Genomic DNA, 25,480 nt, shown 5'->3' on the forward strand with positions numbered 1-25,480 from the left:
CTTTCTTCACTCACCTTTAATGGGGGGGCCCATTAAAACTTCATCATGAGATAGCAACAATACTGTCACAGGCCCCTCTTCCAATTCTCACTCTCTTGCTACTTTCATTCCATCTGTCGTTACTTCCTCCCCTGAAGTCTTGAACCCTCAAAGTCATCTACAAAGGTAGCAACCAACTTCTTCCAAACTCCTGTTCATATTGACATTTTGACTTTCTCCCACGAATCATGAATGTCCTTAATAGCATTGGCAATGGTGGCTTCTTTCCACAAGGTTTTCAATTGACTCTGCCCAGGTCCATCAGAGGAATCACCAGCTAGAGCCTTAGGAAATGTATTTCTTAAATAATAAGACTTGAAAGTTGAAATTACTTCCTGATCCACGGGCTGCAGAATGGATGTTGTGGTAGCAGACATGAAACCAGCATTAATCTTATTGTACATCTCTGTCAGAGCTCCTGGGTGACCAGGTGCAACGTCAATAATAAGCAGTATTATTTTGAGAAGACTCTTTCTTTCTGAGCAATAGGTCTCAACAGTGGGCTTAAAATCTTCACTCCACCATTTTGTAAACAGATGGTAAACAAACAATGGCATCAACCACATTAGCCACTAACAAGAGAGTCTGCCTGTCCTTTGAAGCCAGGCATTGATGTCGCCTCTCTATGAAATTGCTAGATGGTTCTTCCAATAGAAGATCTGTTGTTTGGTGAGACCTTAGCTCTATTGGTCTTCCAGATAACTTGCGACAGCTTCTCCATCAGCACTTATTATTCACCTCTCTCTCTCTCTCTCTCTCTCTGTGTGCCTTCTGAGGAAACTAAAGACAGTTAGGGTCTTGCCCTGGATTAGGCTTTGGCTTAAAGAAATGTGGTAGCTGGTTTGATCTTCCATCAGACCTCGCCAACTTTCTTCATATCAGCAATAGCCAACAGCCTATTGCTTTCTTATCATCCCTGGAGTTTTCCCTCAGAACTTTCCCTTTGCTTTTACAACTCAGTTAGCTGTTCGGTGCAAAACACCCAGCTTTGGAGCACTCTCAGTTTTTCACATACCTTTTTCATTAAGCTTAACCATTTCTAGTGTCTGATTTAAAGTAAGGGAACATTTTAGAGGCCACAGAAGGGTTAATAATTGGCCCAATTTAAAGGTCAGAGAATAGGGAGGCCCAAGAAAAGGGAGAGAGAGGAGGAGAGGAGGTACCACAGGTAGAACAGTCAGAACACAGACCTCATGGAGCAAATTCACTGAGCCACACTGGCCCGGTTTGTGGCACCCTGACATACTTACAATAGTAATCTAAAAGATCACTGACCACAGATCACCAACACAGACATATTAATATTGATAAGGTTTGGAATATTGCAAGAATTACCAGAATGTGGCAGAGACTCCACACGATGAGAACACCCTTTTGGAAAAAGGTTGCCCCTGGTCTTGCTGGAAGCGGGGTGGCCATAAACATTCAATGTGCAAAAAAACCTCGCAGCCTTTGTAAAGTGAAATGAGGTGAAGAACAAGAAAATGAAGCATACCTGCTTTGTAGACAAGCAACACAAAATGACGCTTCAGTCAGTGACAGCCACGTATCCGGTGTGAGCGTGGATTATGGCTGAGCTGAAAGTTTCCTATTGACTAGTGTCACCAATGATGTGACGTCATGATGCAACGCATTACTCCCAGGCGTTTGTGAGGGTCCTGGTGTAACGAACCTCCTGTGCTATGCCTGAGCCCACAGGCTATGTATCTTAAGTAACATGGCCACAGTGGCAGCAACTGTAACCATAAGAGGGCAGAGAGCAGCCAGGGGCAGAGACACTGGGCAAGAAATGGCAAAGCTGAGAAAGGATGGTGGCAACACAGCCAAGACTGTGAAGAGGTGAAGACAAGTGACCGAGGGCCCCTCGCTGGAGGACATCCAGGGATGCCAAGCCTGAGAGCTGAGGGTCCCAACACCCAGAGTCCAAGAGATGTAACACTAGGATGAAGGGTCCTGATGCCCAAGGCTCAAAAGCTGTGACATGCCACTGTGAGAGCAGGGCTTGGGAGTATGGCACTAGCTGATGCTCAGATCCAAAGGTGGACCCCTATAATCAAAGCCCAGAGAAGGAAGCCTGCAACCTGAACTTAGAGCCCTCACTTTCTGGTCTCTAGGGCCTGAAACTATGAACCTCTCAGGACCTGGAGCTACGAATAAGCCTCTGAGTCTATCAGCACAGCCCATAAACTTCTGACATTCAAGAGCCCAGGTCTGCTAACACGAGAACTACACCTCACTTACTTGTAATTTCTGAGTAGAGCAAAAGGACCCCACCCAGCTGGGTGGTAACACTTGTACTTATTGAAAAAAGTTTACTATGAAATAGTCTGCCATGTTTGTTCACGGCAGCCTCATTCGTTTCATTCGTGTTCACTGCATCTCTGGATTGCATCAAGCCACTGAGTGACTGACCTGCACCATTTAGGTTTGTGTAAGTGCACTCTGTGATGTTTGCAGGACAAATCTACCTAATGACCCATTTCTCAATTTGCATCCCAGTCATTAAGTAGAACATACCTGTAATTCTGTTTATTGTCAAAGCAACCCATTGAGATCCAGCCTATTGTTTTCCTAGTCTTAAAGATGGAAAACTAATTACAAAGGGGTTAAACCACTAACTTAGAGTGATTAGTGGTGGAACTAGGAGACAAACACAGACAGTCCGTCTTCTGAATCCTTTAGAGACACTGCCTCTCAATAACTTACCTATTCAGACTTTTAAAATACCCTGATTGGTTCTTCTTTCTACTAGACAGGAATAGGCAAAATTCAGCCCCATGGACTATAACTCCTACCAACATCTTGATTTTGGTAAATAAAGGTTTATCAGAGTAAAGCCACAGTCATTATTTTCTATATTATCTGTGGTTCTCTTGCCACACGAAGGCTGAAACATTGGCCATATAGCCTTGCAAAGTCTAATATATTTAGGATATGGCCCTTTGCAGAAAAGATCTGCCAACTTATGCATTACAGATTTGCCAAGAATTCCTGATTGAAGGTTTCTTGAATATGCTGCTTCATCACAATGTAGACGAACCTATAATCCCTCCCAAAGTCTTAGCATATAGAGTAAGGAAGTCACAGGCTAGACTTCCAGAAATTGCAACTGTGCAGATGTCTGGGAATCCAGGAATCAGCAAAAATGCCCTCAGAGTTCTACTTACAGACAAAGACACCAGATTACTGTGAAAAAGAGATAGATTTAATCTTGGGCCCTCACCAGGGCAAAAGTTTTTAAAGTGAATGGAGAAACAGAAATATTCAGAGAGGGGCAGAGAAAACAGCCAGAATAAGAGGAGGCAGAAGTACCCCGCAGTTAGACAGACCTGCGTTCAAATCCCAGCTCCAGCACTTGGTACAAATGTCTTCAACCTCACCTTTCTCACCTGTAAAATAGTTGAAATAAAAGTGCTAATTTCTGGATTCTTGGGCCAATTAGGCAAGATCCTAAGGCATATGAACTTCTCGGCATGTTGCCTGGAATTCGATAGCTACTCTGTTACTGGAAATAATGGCCCCAGATTTGGCCAAGAATCCAAATCTGTGATTACTTACAAAGAGGCCCTCAACCCCGCACAACTCAGCTGTCAAAGAACAGCAGGATTATGGCAAGAAACAAAATGTGATATTTATCATGAAAAATGATAGGAAAAATGTAGCCGCATTAATATATTCCAATTTAAAAAAACAAGCATCTGCCATGTTTTCATAAAAGACAGTTGCAAAAAGAAAAAAAAAAAAGGTAGGCCTGAAGAGGTAAGTTTTAATCATTTGGGAAAATCAATTAAGTGAAACTCATTGCTTATTCTTTAACAGAAATGAAATCATGTAGGGTGGGGAAAAGTTTGCATCGTCCGTTCTGCAGGAAGACAGCTATTTCAATCTCATTGCATAGTGAAAGCATCCATTGACTAGCAGGAACACTTGCTCACAAGCTGTTGGTTTTTAAATATCCTTTATCATCATTATTTTCGCAGCTTTTCTCTTTCTCTGAGAGCTAAAAAAGGAGCAACGGTAGTTTTCAGAATGCTTTTCCAAGTGTGACTAAGCTCAATGCTACCAAGTGCAATGAGAAACACTGATGATTCAACTGTCCAAAGCAGCTGAATCACTGCAAAATGTTCGCTCACTCTTTGCTTGTTTGAATCAAACTTTTGACCTGCAGTAAACTTGATGTCCCATTTTTTTTAGGCAATGAAAGAACAGCTAGACTGGGACTGTGAAGGTAGATAAAACAGCACCTTCTTTTTCTCTTCTTCTAAATACAAATTCAATTAATTTTACACCCTTGGAGCAAATACCATGATATGTCCTCAATTTAAGCCTTACAGCTCCATTGGGACAGGGATCTGTGTTCCCAGTCTAGGGCCACATGGTTTTCATTAGTTTATCAGGATCTCGCTTTTCAGTTTGCACATTTAAATGGATGCAATCAAGTCATCGGTGATGGCCTCATGTAAAGAAGTCACATGCTCCTGTCTTGAGCTTTAGCTAAATACTTATAGGTTATTTGATGCCACAAGTTATCCCAAATGCCATTTTTACTGCACAGCAAATAATTTCAGTGAAACTTTCCACTGATATACTACTGTTAAGGAAATCCTTTCTAGTGCATTTTATCTGGGATCTGGAAAAAGGTTAAAGTTAGGAAAGTACCCTGCTGCAGATAAAGTGCAGGGTGCTCATTGCTGGTTCCAAGATTTAGAGGTCAAGTATCTAAGTCACCTCCCATTTGACAAATCAAGAGAACTAATTGACATGCCTCCTGTCAGTCTGCAGCCAAAGAAGGATGGGAAATCATGATTCTCCTAGGAATTGTGTGTGTGTATGTTGCTAAGAATTGAACCCAGGGCCTTGTACATGCTAGGCAAGTGCTCAACCTCTGAGCTACACCCCCTAGGCCACCCCTTCTCCCTAGCTCTTCACCTGGCAGAACTCTGCTCCAGCATTCAACTGGCATGAAGCCGGCCAGAGCTAGCTGTGCAGGCTTTGCGCCTGTGGAAGCCTAGCATTCAGGTCACATATGGCCCCTTCTGCTCTCTTGCAATGACTGAATTGATGGGCTGGGCTCAGTCAGGTGCAACAAGGGAGGCCCGAAAACAATCCTGGGCCTCATCCATTGCTGGCTCCCCCACCGATGCTGTCGGCCGTTATAAGCACCAGCTGGAAGATGGATGCTGGTATTTCCAGAAAGACCTTTTGAATCAGGAGGGGCTGTGACAGGCCCCACGCTGTGACAGAGGCATAATTATTTCCAATAACTATCTGTCTGGGCTACATGGTGATTTCCAAAGCCAAGGGTCTCATTGCAACAAAACATTTAGTGATGATTTGGAAGGCAATTTTGTACTTACTTCCCACCTAGGTCACAATGCTGAAATGTAATAGTTTCTGTAGCATAACAGAAAGGAATATAGTTTTTTTTTTAAATAAAAAATGATGAAGGACAAACTACTTAAGAAGTTTGCAGGTTTGCTTAGGATCTGTCGTAGAAGCAACATGCTAACTTCAAGCAAAGTAGGTCCTTAGAATCTCCTGTACACCATGGTCTCTGGAGAGAAAGCCAAGCTCTCTTGAGGCTGGTACTGGAAACTCAGAAACTGCACTCTGAGTTTGAGCCCCAGGTCTGTCACTCACTACCTGTGTGAGTGTGAACAAGTCAGGAACCTCCCGTGCCTGGGTTTCCACCACTATGAAGTAGGGGTTACTGCGGGTCTTTGTGCAGATGAATGGAATAGTGTGTGGGAAGCACTTGGCAAGCTCCTGGCACTTATGGTCTCACAGGGGCTGAATAAATGCTGGCTGTCATCCCCAGACAATGGGGCTCGTTCTTTGAAGAGGGGTGTTGTTCTGATCTGGTGTTCCACACAGATTCCCCATGTTGATCAGATGGTTGCTGAATCTTCACTTTGACCACTGAAGGTTTTTTTTTTTTTTTCAGTCTTCTCTATCTCTGTGTCCTTTCTCCTACTCATGCCATCCATCCATCCCCTCCTCCTCCCATGCCAGGGCAGCATCCCCAGGAAGATGGCCCTTCCTCGCTTGGTGGATGGATGGGGAAGTTCACCTAGCAGTTTCATAACATCTTCTTGTTCCAAAGAAGATTAAACTTCTGGGAGACAGTGAAGTGCCTGACATGTCTTTGTATCTTCAGCACCACCCAGCACATGTCCAAGAATCTCCCAGGTCCTTTGATCCCTGGCCACAAATAGCATGGCCCCAGTCTGTCTGGCATCACCTAGAGCTTGTTAGAAATGCAATCTCGGGCTTTCCCCCTCGATCTACTGAGTCAGGATCTGATCCTCAGGTGATACATGTGCACAGAGTGAAGAAAAATACTCCTCTCCTCCTGTATATCCAGACTTTGGTCATTCCTTCCCTTCACAGGTTTTGATATTTTCAAAACCATCGAGACCATGTTTTACTTAATACTTTTTTGACAGTACTAGGGTTTGAACTCAGGGCCCAGGACTTGCTAGGCAGACACTCTACCATTCGAGCCACGCCTCCAGCCCTCTTTGCTCTGGTTATTTGGGAGATAGAGTCCTCCCTTCTTGTCCAGGCCTGCCTAGATCACAATCCTTCTATTTTATGCTTCCCACTTGGGGTGACAGGCATGTGCCACCATTGCCCAGCTTTTTCCTGCTGAGATGGGGGTCTCACTAACTTTTTTGCCCAGGCTAGCCTGGGACTGTAATCCTTCGGATCTCATGTAGCACCTCCCCATCCCCCAGATGTTGGTTGAGATGGGGTCTCAAGAACTTTTTGCCTAGGCTGGACTTCAACACCCACCCTCCCAATCTCAGCCACCAAGTGTGAGCCACCAGCACCTGGACTGACTTTATATTGACACTATTTCTTTCTTAGTCTCATCCTATAAACTGATACCCCGTCTATTAATAATCCAGTCTCTCGTCTTCTCAACAAGCCAGAAAGGAATATTATCTTTTATAAGGTTTGAAGGTCTAAGTGAAATTATTTTCTGGTATACATTAAAATAAATACTCATTCAAATGTTTCTTTATAACCTAAAATTAACTCAAGAGAACCGATCCCACTTTGTACAGTCAGCTGTAGACATTTTGGAGCTGGATTACAAAGTCTTTCCTCGATCCCTGATCCTGTGTTCCTAATCTGTTTCCCCTCACACCAGCGCAGTTGCCTTCTGGATGGACACATTTGTCCTCAAAACAGAGTGGGAGGCATGTCCTGCACTGTTCCTTACTAACTTGCCAAGTCACATCCGTTTTGGGAGCTCATTTTAGGGTTTGATCACCAGCCCTAGCTCCCTTCCAAGTCAAACAATGTGACATGACAAATGAGAATGGAGGCTCCAGAATCAGAATGACATAGGGTTGAAATTAAGGCTCTATTACCTATTCATTTCATTAAGTCTCAGTTTCCCTCAGCTGTAACACAGAGCAATAAAAAATAAATGGACATTATAGACATTACAGGACTTGTAAGATAATGACAACTGAAAAGCGCTTGCATTACAATCCAGCACACAGTTGGTGTTCAACAAATAATAGAACTAGGATTCTTTCCCCAGTCTCTATGAAGCCCAGATAATAACAGCTAGCATTTATAGACTTCAGATGCAACAAGCTCTGTGTGAAACAATTTACATTTTGTTATTTAATCTTTACAGTAACTTGATAAAGTAGGAACTCTTGTCCCCCACTTCATGGAGGCTGAAGTTGAGTTTAAGTCACTTGCTCAAAACACACATTTAGTAAGTGGCATAGCTGGAGTTGAGAATAGGTCATGTGGTACTATAAGGTCATGTGAAACTAAAACCAGTGTCCCTAACAAGGATCTATCTCGCCTCTTGCCTCTCCATAGAATGGTATTCTACACATGGACTTTCCCAGCTCAACAAACACTATGTGATCTGGGGCAATGGCCACCTCAGTCAGTCTCCTTGGCTGTGTAATCTCTCCCTCTCTTGTGTACTGCTACCACAATGCCATCTGCATTGAGGCCCTCATCAGAGCCTGTGTCATGCTCTTGAATCTTCAGAACAGTGAGATAAATAAACTTCTTTTCTTCACACAGGATCCAGCCTGGGGGATTTTGTTATAGCAACAGAAAATAGACTACTATAGGCAGTAAAAGCCTCCACCTTAAGGAATGTAAGTGGAGTTGAATGAGGGTACCTCACAGAGATCACAGAGTCACTTGATGCCCAGGAGCTGCTACTGGTGCTAAAAGTTCTGTTATTTATTGAGCCTTTATAACGCCACAATACTGTCCCAGGCATCAGGAGTTTGGTTCTTTAGTTACAGTGAGCACATCTGTATTTTTAAAATGGTTAAGCATAGCATGAATAAAGAAGACAAGCAGAATATAAACATACAGCTCAAAGCGAATACCCTTGTAGCACTGCTTTGTTGCCCTGGAAGCTCCTGAAACTCTCCCTCCCTGTCCTTCAAATGACCGGTGCCCTCTCAGGCCTTCTTCTTCTCAGTATTGTAGACATTTGGGGCTGGATAGCTCTCTGGCCTGGGGCTGTCCTGTGCACTGAAGGACATTCTGCAGCCACCTGTCCTCGCCCCAGGAGATTCCAGACACATCCTTCCCCAAGCAGTGACAGCCAACAATTTCTCTGGACATTAACAAATGTCCCTTGGGGAAAGAATCACCTCTGGTCCAGAGCCCCATACTCTCCTGACCATTTTGTGGTTACTTTCGATATGTTGATACTTTTGCCACATAAACATGCATCCTTCGACATTATCATTTAGGTTTTCTTGATGAAAGGAATTCTTTACCTATTAAATAGATCCTTAATTACTGCTCCCTAAAATAGCCTTGATAGGTGGGGTGACCATATAATTTATCATCCAAACTAGAGGTTCAGACATTAACCAGGATTGACCCTGACCAGTCAGACTGATCACCCCACTTCTTGGGGACCTGTGCTGTGACTGAGTATTATCATCACAGCCACATATAATTAGGACTCCTGTCCCACTGACTAATTGTACATGAAATGACAGAGGACAATCAAAAATGGCCCAGCCCCCAGGGTAAAATAACATAGACCCAAATAAACACCTCATAGCTGAAACCTGCAGAATACAGTGCTTATTCACCTTGGCCTTCACAGGTGTATTTTTCAACTAATTTGCCCTAGGAAACTACTTAAGTGACTACTTTTATTACACCAGAACAATGAATTGATTTAAATAAATGCCTTCCAAGATCTGCACATAAATGCAGATGTTTGGAGTCTGTTGGGAGGGATATTAATCAATACATCTGTCTTTCTTCCCCTCAGTAACACTGGTAAGTAAAGCAGCTACTATCAGTTTGACTTGATTGGCATTTTGATCTCATAAGTCTTGATATTGACTGTTAAAAGTGACAGCTAAGGTTTTCTTCACACACACGAGAAATCATAATGATAAACTATTTGTCTGAATACAACTCAGCTCCTTTTTCATTGTTCGGGACATCAAAGCGAGCAGGAGCCCACTGTCTTCATGAGGCGCTTGCACACTCTAGTGAAGGTTTATTCCTGACTTGCTCAGCATGCTTTTCCCCTTTTCCCCAGCAACTGTATTCATGGGACAGTCCCGTCCTGTGGGGTCTTCAGTCCACATGGTTTGGGTGGTTATTCCAGAACCGTAGCCCTTGACCTCTGCAGAAGCCACTTAGTACAGTTTTCCTCCAGTCAAGCAAATCAGGCTACTCCCTCTCCCTCTTTGGAGAATTTTTATTCAATGACTGGGGAAGGGGAGTGTCTTAGACCATTTTCTGTTGCTATAGTAAAATACCTAAGGCAGAATACTTAAAAAATAAAAGAGCTGTATTTAGTTCTAATTATCAGTTTGGGAGACTGAATGTCCAATATTAGGTGACTCAATCTGCTTGGCCTCTGGTTAGAGCCACTTTGTGATGGCATAACAATGATGGTGGCTCATACGGAAGAGATCACACGACAAGACAGGAAGTTAGAGAGATTCAGGGACCAGGCTTACTCTTTTTATAACAACTTACTCTCTCTGGAACTAACCAGGATCCTATACACTACTTAATCCCTTCTAAGGGTGATGCCCCTAGGACCTAATCACCTTACTCTAGACCATTTCTCTTAAGGTCCCACCACCTTTCAACACCATCACACTGGAGATAGGAAGCCTAGGGGACATGCTCAAACCATATCCAAATAACAGCAGGAAGTTTACTCATTTTTGTTGGACTTGAACCTGGAATCATAGAAAATAGCAATTGCTATACAGTCAGAATTGCTATACGGTACAGAGCTTGTACCAACATATGACAATATCTTCTGACTTGTTATATATTCTTTTAATATTGATTTGTGACCCACTAAATGGATTTCCTGACCTTCATTTTGAAAAAACACTACACTATGAGATTAGGTTAAAAATTGATTTCTCCAGGAAGAATGAGATTAAAAAAAATGACCCAATAATGTCTATAAATCAGGTTATTAAGGAAAATAGATTTGGCCCCTAAATTACCTAGATGGTTTTTATCAAACACCTAGCAATAGAAAAATGCTTTCCTACCACTTCTCTCTGATATCCAGGACCTATGTTAACCAGAAGAGAAGAAAAAATCTTAATGACCGAGAAATAAAATCATTACAAAAAAAGATATCTCCTTTCTAAAGCAAAATAAAAACACACACACAGAACACACATAAGTCCTGTTGATAACCTAAGTTACACTATTTATCTACAGGCTGAAGTTAGTCCTATCAGTGAACTACTGCTGTAAAAATAGTACCTTTACGATAAGATCGGAGGCAGATCTACAGGGGGAGGGGTGGAGAGACAGAGAGGGAGGGAGGAAAAGAAAGAGATAGACAGAAAGAGAGAAAAAGTCATTTCCACAGAAAGCCCCAAGCCCTTATTTATGTGTATAAGATAACTGAAATTCTAGAAAATTATTGCGGGCTGGGTAAGACAGTCCGGGTATTTTTAACCATTCCATGTACCATATTTGTATTGTCATTTAGACAAAACTTTCTTTCTGTCCTCTCAGAGCTTTCATTAAATCTGTGGCATGGAGTGGAGAAGTGGGGTTCTGGGGCTTGCTGGGAACAGGGATGGGATAGTGAACATGACTAAGAACACTTCAGCTCTTTTCACAGGCTGGAGTGGCCGGGAAGTTAACTCCTCCCATGCTTTTCTAGATTGCTGGCTCAAGTAGCTGCCTGCTGGAGAAACCCATTAGCTTTTCTGCTGCTAAGATGGAAACATGAATTTGAAAACAAGAGTGAAGGTGAAGACAAGCATTTGCATGCCCAGGAGAGTTATCTTCTGAGTACTGTCCCAGGCATGATGAACATCAAATCTTATTAGGATAATGTTTTCGGTAGATCTCTTCATTCTTCTTTCATTGTATTGTTCAAACAAACCCCACCTGCACAGCTTTAAGCAAATAAAGTATTTAATATGTACAAAATGTCACAAAGAAATGACAAACCTTTCCTGTTCAATAAATGCCTAGAAGTGCCTGAGTCCTTCTTGCCTCCTCTAGGAAACGTGTGCACTATTCCAAAGCCTTGTGTGCGTTATTGTTTATTAGAAAAATTTCAGACATACAGAAAAGAAAAACCATCATCAATACACCTCCTACCTATTTTGTGACATTTAGTTTAGAGACAAAAATATATAGATTGCTTGCCATGTCTGATTCCAGTCTCTCTTAAACACAAAATTATTTTTAAAAATATGCAAAACATACCAGGTAGTTAGTGCTGTTTCATTTCGTCACAATAGCACCACATCACTGATGTCCCTTTTAGAGGCGCTGCCCTGGTGAAGATGCTGGCATCTGAAATTAGACCCTATATAAACCACGGATTTCTAGTGACACTTATGGCAAGTTCCTGAACCTCCCTCTAGGGCTTGGTTTATTAATGATGCCCCCAAAGTGTCTACCAGGATGTCTGACGCACAGTAAGTTCTCTATGCACATTCATGTGTACCACAGATGAAAGCGCAGCTCGAGGAGGTTACCTAAGGCCAAGGTGTTTTTCTTCCCCTGCAGACACTTCATTTGGAAACTCCACAGATCCATCCCCGTTCGGACAGGATCACCCCATAATCTTAAACGCATCCACCCAATTGCCTGGTAAGTTTCTGGGGCAAACACGAGTTCATCCTGAAGGATCAACCAGTTTTCCTGAGAGACAGCTGCCGTCAGCACTACAGACGGACAGTCTTCTTCCCCACGGGGCTACCTTCCAGACACAACCAGTCTCGGTACCAAACAGATCAAGTCAGTCCCGCAAAAGTTCAGAGGAGTTGGCTCTGGTATGTTTACAAGTCCTGGCAGATCACAAGAATGTTCGGGATGATTTTTACCCCACCCAGAAGCGCACAGCCCAACCCTCTCACATCTGGAGGGAAGCGGCCACACAAAGGAGAGAAGAGAGACCTCCTCTTGCGGCTGATTCCTCAGGCCCGGGGAAGATTTAAGCCATGCTCTCTCCCTTTTGTGAACAAGAGCTAGCGCTCTTCAGCAGTATCTTTACATCACAGGACATCCAAAGAAAAGAGTTTGTCCTCTCGTCCCCACGAAATGGCACTTCTCAAAATAGGAGCTAATTGTCACCTTTATTTTCCCCTCCCCAGATGAAAATGAAAAGTGAAATCTCCGGAACGTTAGAGAGGGAGCGGTCCCCAGGCACACAACCTCTCCCACCCAGGAGTGGCTAGGACCTGACTTGCCTATTTTAAAAGGGCAGCCAGGTCAAACCTGCTAACGCAAGGGATCTCCCACCCCACCACCTTTTTTTTTTCTTTTTTTTCCTCTGCCTTAGGAAAGTGTCTCTGGGCCGCGGATCTGGGATTCATCAGTTCCTCTCCCTACCTCCCACGAACGCGCGGCAACCAAAGCACATGGTCCCAGGCGGCGCGTTTGCAGACACCACCAGCGCCAACGCCTCGAAACCACCAAACTTCCCGTCTCCATACCACCAGAGCGACCAAAGCGCCGTGCCAAGTGCCCGGGGGACTCTAGCCGAGGCTGCAGCCAGCCCCTGGAGCCTCGGGGCGGGGCTTCCCGCTGGCTGGAGCTGGGGGAACCGCACCTCTGCTGGGGGTCTCCAAACCTGCGCGCGACGCCCGGGGGCGCGCCGGGTGCTCCTGCTGTGGCCGCATTTGGTGGCCGCAGCCGGGCTGTGCGCTCCGGGGACTCGGGGCAGTGGCCCACCTACCTGCTCTGCAGCCTCCTCCCTCCGCGCGCGGGGCTGTCGGCGGCTACTTTATTGTCTGGGCTGCGCACCGCGCGGGACCGAGGGACCTGGCTCTGCGCGGGTCCTGCAACTCCGTTCTGCGCTGCGCTTTCCCGGGTGGCTGCCTTCGTCCTCCTCCTGCTTCTCCTCCTCTTCCTCGTCCTCCCTGCCCCGGCTCGGGCTCAGCACGTGAGCCTCGCTGCCCGACTCCCCGGATCGCTGGGCGGCCAGCGCCCGCAGCATCCCCTGGCCCGGGGCTGCGCTCGCCGCGCGTCCTCTCTGGGATCCGCACTTCCAGCGGTGCCCCGGGCCGCGCTCCTCGCGTCCTTCGGTCCTTCGGTGTCCGGCCAGCCTTCTGTCGCTGTCAGCCCCGGCTCTCCGCTCCTTTCTCCCCAGCTGCCCCCTCCCGCCGCCTCTCCGGGGGCTGGGGCGGCCGCTGCCAATGAGACTCTGCTGATGCGCTGTTCCGGCCCAGTCATTGTACCGGGCGGGGAGGAGGGGAGGGGGAAGGGAGGGGAGCGAAGGAGGGAGGGGGCGCCCTAGGCCCCCGCGGCGCGCGTCCACGGCTGGGCTCCGCTTCCCCCGCAGAGAAAGGCGCTGCGCCCAGGGGCCGCTGCCAGCCCGGGACTAGGAGAAAAAGGGGGTCGCAGGCTCGCGCCTCCCCAGGAGGAACTGGATTCCGCCTCCCAAGACCACAGAATAAAGGGAGTGAGACACCCGAGGCTGAGGGAGGAGCAGTGTCCCCAGGGACCCCAGTGGGGCTGGACTTGATCAGAGATTCCCGCAAATCATCTGAGAGAGAGAGAGAGAGAGAGAGAGAGAGAGAGAGAGAGAGAGAGACTGAGACTATCCCATCCATCCCATACCAGGTATCTATTTCTTCATTCTAATTGTGAACCATTGTATTGTGCTTTCTTTAAATGAAAGTCGCAGGCTCAGAGGCGTTAAGTTAAAATAGCTGATAAGCAACAGATTCCAATTTCATCTGACGCCGAGCGTGATGTAGTCAATGAGTGAAAGAAGGGCAGAAGGACCATGCATGGAGCATCTCCTTCCAAGTGTTTAAAAATTCCCTCTAAATCAGTTGACAAGAAGAGCGCCAGAGGTACAGCGACAGGGCTGGGTGGAAGCATGTCCCAAAGCACTTTAAATGCCTGTATCCTTTCCCAGATCTCACTCTTCACACACTCTGAATTAATTCATATTCCAAACTAAATCCATTATTAAAAACAGAGTAATTATCTTGTGACTACACAAATATATAGCTTTGCATTTTGTTGAACATTTAGTTGTTTATCCAATGCCAATATTTTAAAGAGACCTTTCTGTAATTCTGGTTTGGGCTCTTCCTCTTTTTTCTTCCCCTCTCCCTTCTTCCTCCTCTTCCTTCTTCTTCTTTCTCTTCTTCCTTCTTCTCCTCCTCCACTTCCCACGTTTTCCTTTTTTTTTTTAACTGACCACCTGCCTACAAAAAAGGTTGGGGGGAGGGTGTACTTTGATTTTGCTGGTTCTGTTATAACTGTTACTCACTTAACAAGCAGGTAGAAAGCAAGATCTGAGGCGCTGAAGGCTTGAGGTGACATGATGTATATTATTATATGTGTTTGCTGTGAGGTTTAATTTTCTTCTGGTGTTGAATGGATTGTTTGCTCTCAATTAAACAGGAACTATTGAGTGAACAGCTAACACTTGTTGAGTGCTAATTACATCCCCTCCCCCCAGCCACCTGAGCAGGCCTGAGGTATGTACTCACTTGACTTGGTGTCATTTCATTTATCTCTCCTGGCAGAAAAGGAAGCCCCATGCAGCCAGGGTCTACATTTGCCCTTTTCAGCATCTGGCACCTAGCCATGGCTCATTCAGTGTGAGTTGAGTTAATGGATCCAGTTTTCCCAAGGAGGATCATGGGCCTCAGATAGGACAGTTGAACTGCCTGAGAGTACATGGCTGGAAAGAAGAGTGCCTATCTTTAAAACCAGGTCTGGCAGCATGATAGTTAATTTGTACAATGGCATAAAACTCCAGGGAAGGGAGCAGTGCAAACAGTAATGCCTTGCTTGGCCCTCACGAATGCACACACTTTCTTTGGAGAGAAAACAAGTCCATGTAACACAGTCCCAAGAGAACAGTACAAAGAGTGTAAGGAAAATGAAGCAATGCAGGTGCTTTAGCACAAGGCTATGCATCCAAGCAGTGTTTAGTATATGTCTGGGGAAAAAAAAAAAACCCAAATCTAGATACAGAGTATAGCATGAAAAATTCAAGGTAAGAGATATCAGTAAGTTGGATCTTTGATCTGGGTCAGTCAGTTGGATCTTTGATCTGGGTCAGTCAGAATAGTACAGGAGAATTTTCTTTAAAATGTGATATTTACTGGATTTTTAGGGCTGGAAAATGCGGGCTCCTGCCTATAATTCCAGTTACTCAGGAGGCAGAGGATTGAGGTCCAAAGGCAACCCAAGCAAAAGGTTAGCAAGGCCCCATCTCAACAAACAAGCTGGGTATGGTGACATGCACCTGTGGTCACAGCCAGGTGGGAGGCATAGATAGGAGAGCGGAAGCTGGCCTGAGCAAAAACAAGAGATCCTATGCAAAACATAAGTAAAAGCAGAAAGGGGTTGGAGGTATGGTGCAAGTGGTTAAGAGTGCCTGCCTAGCAAGCACAACGCCCTAAGTTCAAACCCCAGTACTGCCAAACAAACAATAAGTAAAATAAATGGGGAATCCTGGACTGTCCTAAATTTGAAGCCCAGCTTTCCAATTACTCAGCCTGTCGAGACCTTCTTTGCTTCTGCTTTTAAACAGGGGTGACAGTAATACTTACCCTGCAGGTTGTTGTAAAAACTGAATTAGTTCCAACACAGAAAGCCTTTGGAATAATGCTTGGCTTATGGCAGGTTCTTAATAAACACTGGGTATTATTATTGAAAGATAGAGATGGCTTTCTTTCCAACTTCAATCTTTTGATAAACAAATAATTATGGAACACCAAAAACTGAAATTAAAACCACCACACAAGAAAACTCACAAGGTATTTTCCTTTATTTTTTACCCTAGTACCAAATAATCAACTCTGGAAACATACTAGGCTTTTAGGGAAGATTTAAAAACACTCCAATATTTATACTAGAATTTCTGGATGGGGCTTGTGGCATCAAGATTTTATTTTTAAAGTGCCATAAGTTGAGTTAACATAAGGTCAAGGTTGAGAATCGCTGAAATGCTGCCATCCATGGGAACTATCTGAAGTCCACTCCTGGACTTTCCATTTGCATTCTCTGTAATAGGCTTGCCTAGAGGACCCATACCCAGAGAGAAAAGTAACTCGGGCTGTTTGTCCTCTAGTTCCTTTTTGTATGACTCATAAATGCCTAACTCCAAGCTGGGCAACATGCAAAAATACTGCAAGAAATGAGATAAAACTAATCAGCCTCACCCTTCAGAAGCTCATCATTTAGTTGATATGAGATAAATATGTATGAAAAAAAAGACAGCAATGGCATCAAAAGAAAACAATTCTGTCCTGAAATATAGAATTGCCGGGTGAAAGCTCTCAGAGCCCTCCCCAACTTCTCTGTACACACAAAAGAATGTTTCTGATGCAAGATTATGTTAGAAAATCCCTGGACAAGGGGGCGGGGGGAAGGAGGGAGAAATGACCCAAACATTGTATGCACATAAGAATAAAATAAAATTAAAAAAAAAAAAAAAAGAAAATCCCTGGACAGCACTTATCTCAATTTTGCATAGTATAAGGTATCTGGGTATGTGAACACAAAATTCAACTATCATGTTAATTAAGAACATATAAACATTTTATTTTCCAAATTAAAAGTTGCTTACTTGTTTTGGCAGTACTGGGGATTAAACTCAGGGCATCACACTTGCACCACTCTTCCCAATCTTTTTGATCTTACTTTGTTTTTCAGATAGGGTCTCACCCTTTTGCCCAGGCCTGTCTGAGTCTAGGATCTACCTGCTCCACCTCCTGAGGAGCTGGAATTGCAGACATGGGCCACTATACCTGGCCTAAAACAGTTTTTATGTATTTAATTATTTGTGCTAAAGGTAAATACATGCTCATTGGAGATGTTTTGTACAATATAAAAAATTCAGAAGATAGAGATGAATATGTATCCACAAGTTTACTGCCCTAAATAAGCACTTTTAACATATATACTGCAGACTTTTTAAAATGTATATACAAATACACACATTTATCTATTTCCATCATCTACTGTATTGATGTACTATAATGTATTCATCTACTCCAATTAGGCCTCTTTGATTTTTCTTGTTTATTTTGTTTGTTTTATGTGTAATTTTAAAACCAAGGTTAAAGGAAAGTCATACCATCCCTGTGGCGCTATGGTTCTCTTCATTTCAGTGAGTTTGCACTTTCCAAAGATTTCCTGCTGATTACTTAAATTTGGGATAAAAGCATACATACTGCTTGCATATTTTGTAGCTAAAGACTTATGGGTGGGCAAATGTTCATTCATTTGTAGTAAGAATAATTGTACTCAGGTTCACTAAGCAGTTTACATATGTGGTCTCATTTAATTAGGAAACCTAGGGGTTAGGGGTGTGGGTCAAGTGGTAGAGCATGCTGGAAGCCCTGAGTTCAATCCCCACTACTGCAGTAATAAAAATAATAATAATAATATTGGTAATAGCAACCCTAGGAAATAATTACCCTTGTCCTCTCCCTCCTACACATGAAGGATCAGACCCAGGGTGGTGACATGACTTGCTCAAAATCATACAGTTAGTAAGTCAAGTGCCATAGTTTGATCCTAGGTCTGTCTTTACTCAGGGAATGGAGTGCCTCCTACTAGGCCAGAGACCGGTCTTTTTGGCACTTCTATGAGCTTAACAACTTGGGTAGCTTTTACTGATTTCTTGGTTCTCAATAATATTTGACATATCGAAAACTGTTCTTGAAGCTGCCCTGTTGTTCAAGCTCAGTCACCGTGTTTTCTTTCCAGGTTACTCTTTACATAACTACGAACTGCAATGAGACTAGCGGCCATCCACTGACATACTCCAGGTTATTTTGTTCCTTCCAAAGAGCACCATGGCATCACACATTTCTATGTGAACTCTAGACACACTGTGCACCCCCAAAACACTTAACATAACTGTCAAAGGGGTGACCTGTTAGTTCATTCCTCCCTTGGAGTGTTTGTGATGCTGAGGCCTCACCTTTCCACTTAGCCCAGGGCCTTTTCACACACAGGGAGATGAAATCTAACCCTTTCCTTTCAGTAACTTAACCAAGGCTGTTGGGTTTTGTACTCAAATGTAGCTCGAAAGTATCACCAATCTTTGAATATGTCACACGATGTCAATACACATAAAATAAGGGCTTTAAGTGCACTAAGTATAAGCCTTGAAGTTAGAATAAGAAAGCTTTAAATAATGACATTTAAACAAGGGCTGATAGTAGGCTGAATCATAGGAGGTCATCTTTCTGTGAATTAAAGATCAAATATTAACAATTTTATATAATTAGCTGTGAACATGAACTTGTGCCATGAGTCTATTTCACTTCCTTCCACACTATGGAAGTATTATAATTGAGTGTGAGCCTCACAATAATGCATACATAACTGTCTTTTGAGGACTCATTGTTAAGCCCATCTTACATGTGAAAATGCTTTTTTAATAATGTTCTTTGGCACTTAACTGGCTAAAATGCCTTGGAGAGAGGCCAGTGCCGTATTACAGCCCCTGTCTGAGTGCTGGAGTCCAGTGAAATCTTCAATCAGACTAGTCACGGACTATCATCTTTCCTTCCAAAGGGTAAGGACATGCCACGAGAAATAAAGCCAATGTTTTCTAATTATTCTGCAGCCATATTACCTAATCACAAAGGTCCCAACTGGTTAGAAGGAGTAATTTGGTAACCATATCGGGAAGGACATCTTTTCATTGAAGAGGTTGCAAATGAGCCTGCATTCTGGCTTGTATGGGGTTTTTTAACTTGCTGGTGGTTAAAACTTGGAGATTTTAACATAAATTTGTGGATTTGTGCACAGAGTTGCCTCAGTGTATTTGGAGGAAAGACCCAAAATTCAGGCTGTAGAGTTCGATGCTATTCCATTATTCCTAAAAGGAAATGGTTTTAAATATCATTTTAACTGACAAATAATTGTACATATTCAGGGGCACAAAGCGATGTTTAAATACATATACAATGGTGTAGTGATCAAACCAGGTAGTTAGCATGTCTGTCACCTCAAACATTTCTTATTTCTTTGTGGTGAGAACATTCAAGAGCCTCTCTCCTGGCTATGTGCAATACATAACTGTTTAAAGCATTTAACCTCTTGTGCAACAGAAAATGAGAACTTATTCCTCCTAGAGAACTCTAATTTAGTGCCTAACGACCAACCTCTTCCCTCAACACCCCAGACTCTGGTAACTACTCTTATACTTTCTATTCTATGAGATCAACTTCTTCACTTTTTTTTTTTTTTTTGCAAGCTAGGGATGAAATCTAGGGCCTTGGACATGCTAGGTGAATGCTGTACCTCAACTTCTTCAGATTCTGCACCTCACTGAGATTATGTGGCATGTGTCCTGTGCCTGGATGGATGACTTCACTTATGTCATGTCCTCCAGGGCATCCATGTTGTTGTAAATGAAAGAGCATGAAAAGGTAGCTTAATCATTAAAGACTTACAGGTCTAGAGAAAAGTTTTAATGCTATTCTAGTTGTGCTAATTTTCAACAAACATATCACCCTCTAATAACTTGACCTTTTTTATATTTCTAGGACCATTTCATCAAAATATCATGATTCCCTTTAAAAATGAATGAACAGTGAAATGAAAGTTCTATTAGGTCAACGTAGTTTTCCTTGCAACTCTAGATATGTGTTCTTCCAGTGTGTTGGTGGCTTTTTTTTTTTTTTAATTATTCCTTAGGTCTATTTTACTGCTGGTACTCTGTTGACTTGCTACCACACCTTTTCCTCTTAGCATCAAGAAATGATCAAGCCTGGATGGTTTTTAGAGACTCTGGGTGTAAGGGTTACAAACTCAAATGCTTAGAGGGGCCAGGCATGAGCACAAATGAGTGCAGTGGGTCAGTGGTATGACAACAGGAAATAGTGGAGACTGTGACAAAGTAGAAAGTATGGCCCCTGTTACTCAGTAACAACCCAGTGTTGAGACGAGTACTCCAGATTTACTCCTCAAAAGAAGCCAGAAATGTATGGTTTTATTAAAATCTCTTGATTATTAAATGTTAGCCACTGACTTGAAACCATTTTTAAAAACTTAGCCAAACAAAAGCAGGCCAATATGATTCAAAGAACCCCAGTTGGGAGTAGCTGGTCAATTCCAGTGTCTTCCTTTTACAGATAAGGAAACTGAGGCTCAGAGAGTGAAGGTGACCTGCCCGATCACACAAAATAAGGAAAATTGAATCTTTGCCACTTGGTTTCTAGCCTAGGGCTTTTCCAACACAAACATCTGCTTCTATTTTCTTGCTAAGATTTAAGTGATGTTCCCAATTACCTGATTTCAAACATTGTACATTGTTTAAAAAAAATAATGACACTATTCACTGGCTTTGGAGCACATAATTTACAATAAATGACTTTCAATCACATGATCACTTAATCTAAATTGGTTCTAAAATTTATAAGGCCAGTCTAATTCTACTTCTACTCATGTACTAAGAAAATTCTCTGCTTCTCTACTTCCCTACCCATCCTCTCCATTACTAAAGCAGGCCAATTTTAGAGAAAAGTTAAAATATTTACGAGGAACCATGTTGACTGTTCCACCATGAATAAGAACTAGGTAGACAGAAAAAGAAAAATACACTCATGAACCAGCAACTATAAAAACTAAACCATGCATACAAAGTGTTTCAGGGCAGTTTTCTTGTTTTGCCAAAGCAAACAAAACACACAGTAAACTTGTAAGGACCCATTACACTTTGGAGAGGGAGCACAAATAATTTTTCTAGACATTTCAGTAACTGAAAACCTGCACTATATACATGAGTTTGTTTTTATTTCTCCTTTTTTAGAAAAAAGGACCTTAATAGTTCAAAGTGTATGATAGTAGATGCCCACCCAGCCATGATTTAGGGTTGCCTATTGTCCTTTGCTTTTAATCAAACAAAACACAACAGTACAGAAAGATTGAGGTTACCTTTGTCTCCTATTCCCGATCTATTTCCAACTCTCCAAAAAACAAGGATCATGAATTTATATGACTCCTTCAAAACTTCTATATAAACACATGTATCCATGAGTAGTACTATCGTCTGTTTTTAAATCTACGTATTTGGTATCATACCATACCTAAGGTGCCATATAACCTGTGTGTTACATTTAATAACAGCTTTGATGGGTATGGACCTACTTCATTTCCTTTAACCACTCTGTGTTTGTTCATTTCGGTAGGTGGCTACTGGGTCATTCCTAACATCTGGACTATTTTATTTTAAAACATTTAATTGGGGAGTTAACCTTCCTGAAAAGAAGAGGAAGGTTAGACTGAGGTTTGAACTTGGGGCTTTGAGCTTGCAAAGCAATTGCTCTACTGCTTGAGTCACACCTTCAGGTCGTTTTGCCTTGGTTTATTCTAGAGATAAGAATCTCATAAACTATTTGCCCAGGATGGCCTTGAACTGTGATCCTCTCCATCTCAGCTCCCCAAGTAGCTAAGAATTACAGGTGAGAACCACCATCACATGGCTGGCAACCAGTTTTAAACCAGTAGTTTATTATACCATCCAGAGGATAAGATAGAGAATAGTCTAACCTTTCTTCCAGGTCCAGGACTCCGGACCCCTCTACAACAGCAGGGGCCCATTGATCCAGTGTATGAACATCTGTCCTAAACTACATTTTTCTGAAGGCCCATCATTCTTGTGAGTTTCCTTAAAGCTACCTATGTTACCCAAAAAGGTGAAGAACTACCCTTTTTCAATGTCTCCTACTTACTATGGGAAGTAATCATTGACTTTCTGCAGTTGTGTCTCTTATCACCACTTTTGGAAGGAGCTGCCATCTTTTATTGTGGTTTCCAATTAAATTCAATGGTTAAGTAATGAGAATGCATGGTATATCAGCAGCTGGGACACGTTGTCAGTAGCAGAGCCGGGAACAAGCAAAAGCCAAGTGAGGAAGGTAATTCAAAGCCAGGATAATTCCTCCAGTGTGACACCACTGACATTGATAATGCATAATTATATGTTAGGAGGACTGTTTGTGTATTGCGGGAAGTGTAGAGCCATTCCTGGTGTCTACGGGCTAGATGCAATAGCCTCTACCCATAAGTTGTAGTAGCCAAAAATATCTCCAGACACTGTCAAATGTCCCCCGGTGAACAGAGTCTACCCAGTTGATAACCACTGGCTTAATGTAACGAACAACATCAAAGGAAATATGGACTTCAGTCTCTAAGATGTTTCCTCCCATGCGCCATCTGTGCAAAATGGAGGCATGACCAAATCCAGAGAAGGATGTTCACATCTTGGCAATGTCACAAAGTATTTCATGACTTTGGGCAAGCCATTCAACATTTCTGAGCTTCAGTTCCTTTCTTTATGTATTAGGGTGGTTGGAAAATTCTACCCTAATATTCTACAATATCCTTGACACCTGAGTCCTTGCTGAATTCTTGTGATGGGTTTAAGGAACCAGCATTTGGAAACTGCTACTATTTAGGGGGAAATAAACACAGAGAAAGTGCTGTACTAAATATTGTATGTCATCAAAAGCAGCCTTTTTATTAGAAAACACAGCCTGTGGATGCATTCACCACATTGCTTCTTTTTAAATGATCATGCCAATTGCCTTCCTCATTATAAAGCAATCTTGTAGACTCTATTAATGGGAATCGCAGGCCGTTTATCTCTTGTGTAAATTTCATCTTCAGGAAAGGGGCCAGATTTATAGTCAATGATATTTTAAGAGTTTTTTCTTTTAGCCACAGAGCAGGTACAGTCAATGAAAGTGTCTCTAGACCACTCAATCTGTGTGCTCTGTCTTGAAAAACAATGTAATTCCTGCTGCACTAACAATACACCCCCCATTTCTGCTGTGTCGATAGTGATATCAAATATCATGGATACCAATCCATTTGTACCTAAATGGATACCAGAAATGGGTACCACTAAAGCAACTTCTTAGGCATTAAACTGCTCTACCTTTTAGTTCTTAAATTTTACAGCTGGGATTCCAAGTGGATAGAAAGGAGACTTCCCCTAAGGGAACCTTTGGACATGCTAGCATTATTATCTGGGCTTGGAATTCTTTTTTTCCATGCTCTTGCCTGTCTGTTTTTTTGTTGTTGTTTGTTTGTTTTGTTTTTAATTTCTAATATGTGACTAGAAAAATGATCTTTTCTGAGAGTACTTTCCCACCCCCTCTAGAAAAAAATAGCCCTCTACATTCTTTGCCTCATTTATTTGCTTATTTTTTGACTGTCTTCCCTGCTATTAGGGAAACTCCCCAAGTAAGGAATTTTGGATTTTTTGATTTATCTATTGCTGTAACATCAGTGCCTGGAACAGAATAAGCACATAGTAGGGATTTGCTAAGTACTCATTGAATAAATTAGTTAAATGTCCCTTCTCGGCTTAGTTAACTCCTACTCATCGTTAGGACCTCAGCTCAGATCACAGCCTCACGGAAATCTTTCCCAATGACTTAGGATCTGTCAGATCCCCTGATTATACACTCACATAATACCACTCTCTCTCTCTCTTCTTGGTACCCTCTTGGGTCTTATTGAGTGAGATTTTTGCATTTGGTAATATCTGCAGACATTTTGAGGTCCCACTTGGGGAGGAAGGGTGCTGTGGTTGCTGCCATCACCTAGCAGAGGCCAGAAGTGGCTTGACACATGTGATAATGTACAGGAGAGCCAGTCAACATAAAGAATTATCCAGACAAAAATTACAAAGGTGTTGAGGTCAAAGAACCCTGCCCTAAACAGATCAGTAATTTGACATCCATTTGCTTAAGTCTTCGCTAAATGTCTGTCTCCTCTTAGTAGACTATAAAATAATGACTAGAACCTCACATTGAAAGCCCATGAAACCTTATCCAGCCACTCAACAATTAGGACCACCAGGAAGCTCACTCAGCTCTAGATGGAGTTAATAATGAATTAGACTAAAGCAAATCAAACATCAGTCTTATTTAGTAGAAGCAAAGCATAGTGGATATTTAACCATTTAACAATGAATAATAGAATCAAGAAGCAAATCCTCAAATTCAAAAAGCCAAGCACCAGAGAGCAATCAAGTATTAATATACAAAATAATCAATCATAGGAACAAGAATTTCACAGTGGCCTTATAAGTAAGGCATGCCATACCTATGAATTTGGTTATCAGTGTAGAGATAAGCAGATTGAAAGTTGACTCCATAAGGACCGAGGATGGAGATGTATATATGGAGATATATATATATATATATATATATACATACATAGCGCAACTAGGAATCCCCTACAATTGAGAGAGTAATAGAGTTCAATGAGGAAGGAGTGCAAATGTACACATCCACCTATGAGGGTAAAAAGATAGAGAGAATGGTCATGTATTACTCTAAAGAAGCCCTGTGAGGAACTGATAGCTCTGTAACACTTGTCATAAAAGACAAACTTCTTTAATTTGTGATGGGTCTAAAGGGGAGGACCTTATTTGTTATACCATTGAATGAATCAAAACAAAATAAGGAAAGATCATGTGTCCTTCAGATTATTTAATAAGAATCCAACCTAGCCACTGACTTTTTTTTTCCTGTACTGGGATTTGAACTCAAGGCTTTGCACTTGCTAGGCAGGTGCTCTACAGCTGGAGCCATACCTCCAGTCCCCACTCATTCATTTTTGAATTCTACCTTTTTAACTGAGAGATTTTATCAAAGGTATCAGGGAAGATATATCATAGACCATTTTCAGCCAATGTGTGTCACTCAAACATACTCATCACTAAGACATTATAATACATGCTTTGAATTGGATTTAAAAACAAGATTTAGTTTAAGCTTCACTGCCTCTCAAGTTATCCCCAAAGGCCTCTTTTACTGACTTCCTCTAGGAACTCAAAAGACTTAAACTTTCTGTCCTGCCTAAATGCAATAATTTGAAGTGAGAGACTGTTAAGAAACAGATGGTAAGAGAAACTTGTTTATTTTCTTCTTATTTTTGATATAATCTTTTCAAGTTTCCAAGGACTCAA

The 25,480-nt window shown here is 42.4% G+C and overlaps 1 protein-coding gene across 1 annotated transcript in view; it reads right to left on the reverse strand.

Annotated features, from left to right (window-relative positions):
- The window catches only part of Frmd4b (FERM domain containing 4B), a 310,928-nt gene extending 297,283 nt beyond the window's left edge, over positions 1-13,645 (reverse strand). Inside the window, exon 1 of the mRNA XM_074044207.1 lies at positions 13,244-13,645. The gene's annotated coding sequence lies outside the window, so the exon portion shown is untranslated. The remainder of the gene's footprint in view (positions 1-13,243) is intronic.
- Positions 13,646-25,480: the final 11,835 nt, after the last annotated feature.

The sequence above is a fragment of the Castor canadensis genome, chromosome 10 (assembly GCF_047511655.1).
Source record: "Castor canadensis chromosome 10, mCasCan1.hap1v2, whole genome shotgun sequence".
Lineage (NCBI taxonomy): Eukaryota > Metazoa > Chordata > Mammalia > Rodentia > Castoridae > Castor > Castor canadensis.